This window comes from Oryctolagus cuniculus, chromosome 5, assembly GCF_051225735.1.
Source record: "Oryctolagus cuniculus isolate XC-2025 breed Fujian yellow rabbit chromosome 5, ASM5122573v1, whole genome shotgun sequence".
In the NCBI taxonomy this organism is placed as follows: Eukaryota; Metazoa; Chordata; class Mammalia; order Lagomorpha; family Leporidae; genus Oryctolagus; species Oryctolagus cuniculus.
Window position 1 is genome coordinate 93,885,599 of NC_142871.1, and position 5,529 is coordinate 93,891,127.

A 5,529-nucleotide genomic window follows, 5' to 3' on the forward strand; every position below is an offset into this window, starting at 1 on the left:
ATCTGCAAGTATAAGATCACACAACTAACAGATTCATAAAAGATGTAGACAATTACTGTCCCAAGGATTCTTAATAAAGAATAATGGCATCTTAACTATTGGAGACTGGGTTGATTAGATAGTGATGTTGATTTAGATATTTAAAGGATCACCAAATATGTCAAGTACTGTTTTAGATACTACATAGAAAAAAGATGAGAAAATCATTCCTGTCTATGAGAATCTCACTATCAAGAAAAAAAAGAGATATTAAAAAGACAAAACACAATTAGATAAAAATATAGTGCTTGTTCTACAGTGACATGGATAAAATAATGAAAACATAGATTCTAAAAGTGCTCATTTTTAGCCAGGTGGTAGCTTAGGTATTGAGAATGCTTGGATCAATGAATATTAGCTTTAAAAGAAGCACAGCAAATGGTATACAAGGCACTTAAATGGAATTTTTTATAGAAATGACAGAGGAAGGTCAAAGATGTTAGTGTGCTGGCTCACGCAGGATCATTTATCAGACTATCCAATTATAAACATGTTGGACAGGGTGTGAAATGCCAAAGAATGATGCCAACTCTAATCTAAAGAGATTTCAACAGAGAGAGAATTGACAAATGAACTGGAGGTCACCAGAATTTATTCTTTAAGGAAACACTAGAGTGGAAAATGCCGCTATTATTTTCTTGTAGCAATAGTGGAAAGTTCTTGAGATTTCAGGCACAGTTACCTGGATTTGGGTCCCGAACCTGATGTTTCTTTTCTCTACAACTTACTCAGTTTCCCTAAGCCTGTTTCCTTGCCTCTGTGCACTAGTCATGTCATTGAGTTTCTGAGGGGTTCCATTGATTCACAAATCTGTTGGACATCATACTAGATGCTTTTCTGATTTTTTTCATTCTTTTTAAAAAACATTTATGTATTTATTTGAAAGGCAGAGTTATAGAGAGAGTCTTCCATCTTCTGATTCATTCCCCAAATGGCCTAATGGCTGGAGTTTGGCTGATCCGAAATCAGGAGCCAGGAACTTCTTCTGGGTCTCCTACATGGGTGTGGTGGCCCTAACTTGGGCAATCTTCTACTGTTTTTCCAGGCCATAGCAGAACTGGATCCCAAGTGGAGCAGCTGGGACTTGAAACAGCACCCATATAGGATGCGAGCACTGCAGGTGGTGGCTTTACGTACTATGACACAGCATTGGTGTCTTCTGATTTTTTTCCTAATATAATCATCAGTAACTTTACTGGGAATATTATCTTCACTTACAGGAGAAGAAATATAAGGAAATAAACTGTCTAAGAACAAGTGGCTAGTAAGTTGTAAAGCTGGGAAAGAGGTTCTAATCTATCTCACTTAAAAATGCAAGCTTATGATAATTATGGGTGGAACTCAAAAATTAATGGAAAATGCACGTTATTTTTTAACACCATTCCCCACAGACTTTTTGAGACTTCCTTGTAGGTCTTTATTTGGCAAACTGACAGTACATGGAAACGCTCATTAAATATTATTTCCATTCAGTTAATCACTTATTTAGGACCTACTATATTCTATATATTCCATCCAAAAAATAGGTAAAGAAAAACACATCAGCAGAGAATACAGTGAGATAAAAAATTATATGATTTGCTAAGCTATTTGACAACATAGATTAAGTTGAAAGGTCAATTCTCCTCTCCCATGGAGGTAATTTATTAACATTTAGAAATTTCACCAATGGGGCCAGCACCGTGGCTCAATAGGCTAATCCTCCACCTAGTGGCACTGGCACAAGGGGTTCTAGTCCCAGTCGGGGCGCTGGATTCTGTCCCGGTTGCCCCTCTTCCAGGCCAGCTCTCTGCTGTGGCCAGGGAGTGCAGTGGAGGATGGCCCAAGTGCTTGGGCTCTGCACCCCATGGGAGACCAGGAGAAGCACCTGGCTCCTGCTTTCGGATCAGCGCGGTGCGCCGGCTGCAGCGTGCTGACCGCGGCGGCCATTGAAGGGTGAACCAACGGCAAAGGAAGACCTTTCTCTCTGTCTCTCTCTCTCACTGTTCACTCTGCCTGTCCAAAAAAAAAAAAAAAAGAAATTTCACTAATGATTATAGCTATCAGGAAATCAACTTAAGGAATAATTTTAAAACCTATGTTCCCAATTATATAATATTATAGTATTCTATGAAAGTATAGCCATAGATATACAAGCTAAAAGATACAGAACTCTTAGATTTGTTTTAATAAATAAGAATTCTGAAGGTGAATTCTAAGAAGCATATATTAATTTATGTATCTCTATATGTTTATATGATATATAAATTTCTCATCTGCCTCTCTACATTTTTATCTATACACACATATATGATATCAGAGAATTTGGTGTTATAAGTGAATAATAAGTTGGAGTTTGTCAGCTGAATAATGATTAAAATGTAGTTTAGCCAGCAAGTGCTGAACAAAAGCATAGAAATATAAAATTAGTCCAGAGGTGCACAGGTAATTTCAAGTTTTCATTGCCAAAATGTGAAGAATGAATCAGTTTTTTATTGGGAAGTCAGCTGGAGAGGCAGAAGAAGGCATTGTGATGTGTTGCTGGAGGAGGTTTCCATAGTTGGAATTTTCCTCATTATTAGGTTTTATAAAAATTAAAAGGGACGGAATAGTGAGCAGGACAGAATTAGAAGTACCAACACTAATGCTGCAGAGCAAAACCATATAGACAAAAATGGGATGGATATCAAAAAAAAAAAAAAAGAGAACACAGATACTTCTTTAAAACGATAAAAGAAGTTGTAGTCAGCATTAGATAAGTTAGTATGTCAAAATTCCTGATTAAGATCTTTGTTTCTTATTGAGGAGGGATTGGTGATTAATAACAGCTTCACACTATGGTCTCTACTATGTATTTTACATTATACTCACACACACATACATATACACACATAGATGCCCAACTATATCTATGTCATGTCTAATGTACTTATCAATTTACAGGCATTACATTGTAAGCACTTAACCTACTCCTTGGTTTCTGTAAATATCCAGACTAAATTTATTTAAGTCCTTAATTCAGCAAATGTGTTCAGCATTCACTATATTTGAGGCATTATATTAGAAAGTAGGCTTACAAACATGAGTAAAATATGGATTCTAACATATTGATTGCAAGTTAAGTGCAGTCAATGAAACAGGTGAACCAAAATGATAATTGTAATAGTATTTTTAGTTTCTAAAACAAGTAGACTGAGTTCTTGACTTTCTAGATACTGTGATACTGCCATCTTGACTCATGGCTTTCATGTCCCCTGTTTTGGCAATCCACAGGCGTAGAAGAGAGATGCATTTTCAGTTCTGAGGAACCACAGTGAGAGGGTGTCCTCTTGATCTTTTTTTTTTTTTTTCAGGTTTTTTTTTTTTTACCAGATAGAGTTAGACAGTGAGAGAGAGACACAGAGAAAGGTCTTCCATTGATTCACCCCCCCAAATGGCCACCATAGCTGGAGCTACACAGTTCTGAAACCAGGAGCCAGGTGCTTCTTCCTGGTCTCCCATGTGGGTGCAGGGGCCCAAGCACCTGGGCCATCCTCCATTGCCTTTCTGGGCCACAGCAGAGAGCTGGACTAGAACCTGGCACCCATATGGGATGCTGGCGCCACAGGTGGAGGATTAACCAAATGAGCCACGGCACCAACCCCTATGGCCTCTTGATCTTTACATAAACATGAGTACTTCAAAAAGCTGGCAGGATGTAGAATTAAAAGATGTTTATTTTGGTGCAGAAATTTTGAAACCCATGAATACAGTCTTTAAAAAGTTCATAAAATATGTATAATGAAAAAAGCTATGCATGGATTATATACTGTAGTAGAAGTGATTTAAAACTTATGAATTGCCTATTTTTTGAATTTTCCATGCAATATTTTCAGACTATTACTGACTCTGGGTTCATTAAACTCAAAAGTGAAACTGGGTTGTGGGAGTCAACTGTACTTATAGTTTGTTTGAGTGAGACTGAAAAAGGGAATTATGTACTCAAATCTGGGCTAAATAAATCTAATGAAAAAATGAAGGCATTTTTCATTTCTGCTAATAATTAGCAATGTATCTAAAATCAATTTTAATTACTGAGTTGGAATAATAAACAAGTTAACAAAGTAAACTGAGAACCTTATTAGGTTTCTTCTTACTGTAATTCCATTAGTTTTTTTTTTTTTTTTTTTTTTGACAGGCAGAGTGGACAGTGAGAGAGAGAGACAGAGAGAAAGGTCTTCCCTTTTGCCGTTGGTTCACCCTCCAATGGCCGCCGTGGCCGGCGTGCTGCGGCCAGCACACCGCGCTGATCCGATGGCAGGAGCCAGGTGCTTCTCCTGGTCTCCCATGGGGTGCAGGGCCCAAACACTTGGGCCATCCTCCACTGCCTTCCTGGGCCACAGCAGAGAGCTGGCCTGGAAGAGAGGCAACTGGGACAGAATCCAGTGCCCCGACCGGGACTAGAACCCGGTGTGCTGGCACTGCAAGGTGGAGGATTAGCCTATTGAGCCGCGGCGCCGGCCTCCATTAGTTTTAAAGTATTGAAAATTTCTACTACTGTACTTTTAAATATTTTTAAAGACAAATAAACATTAATATCTATTTAAAATAATGGAAAAATATGAAGGATCTTTAAAAAGTTCATGGGAAATATGAATTATGAAAATACTCTACATGGATTTTGGGAAAGTTTTCAATTAGCAATAATCACGCCTTGGATAAACCTCATTGGCTACGATACTGCCACTGCACAAAGCTTATGCATGGATTTTGAAATATATTTGTAACAAAATAAACTCACACTAATTTTTGATAATATTTCTGGACAAGATCTAACATCAGTTTGAAAAGGGCCTCTATAAGAGTGACATTAATTATGCTAAAATTGAAGCCAAGAACAAGTATAAAACTTATGATGAAGCTTGAGTAGAAGAATGGTAGAACATTGTTACTTTACAAAAAGTTAGTGGGGGAAATGCCTTAAAGAAATCAATAGTTTACAAATGGATGCCTGTTATAAGAAATGAGACCAGAGTCAGCACTGTGACTCAATGGGTTAAAGACTCAGCCTGCAACTGGGTCTTTATATGTATCACATGTGGGCCTGGTTTTAGTCCCAGAGGCTCCACTTCTGAATCAACTCCCTGCTAATGTGCCTGGGAAAGCAGTGGAAGATAGCCCAAGTCCTTGGGTCCCTGAATCCACATGAGAGACACAGATGAAGCTCCTGGCTTTGGACCAGTCCAGCTCTAGCTGTTGTGGCCATTTGGAGAATGAACCAGCAGATGGAAGATTCTCTCTCTTTCACTCTGTCTTTCCCTGTCTGTAAGTCTGCCTTTCAAATTAATAAATAAATAAATCTTAAAACATAGAAATGAGACCAGCAAACCATTTACATCAATTTGCAAAAAATTAATCTTATTTATGTAGCTGGCTCTGGAATTCCACTGATCTTTCAATAAACAGGGGAAGCTTGTGGGGCTGAGAGTGAATCCTCTGCTCCCTATGACTATGGGAGACCTGCACCCCATG

General features: G+C 38.2%; 1 non-coding gene across 1 annotated transcript; it reads right to left on the minus strand.

The window, feature by feature from the left end:
* Positions 1 to 4,619: 4,619 nt before the first annotated feature.
* On the minus strand, positions 4,620 to 4,755 carry LOC127493304 (U4 spliceosomal RNA). The gene has a single exon (XR_011389088.1). It is a non-coding gene; the product is annotated as a U4 spliceosomal RNA (small nuclear RNA).
* Positions 4,756 to 5,529: the final 774 nt, after the last annotated feature.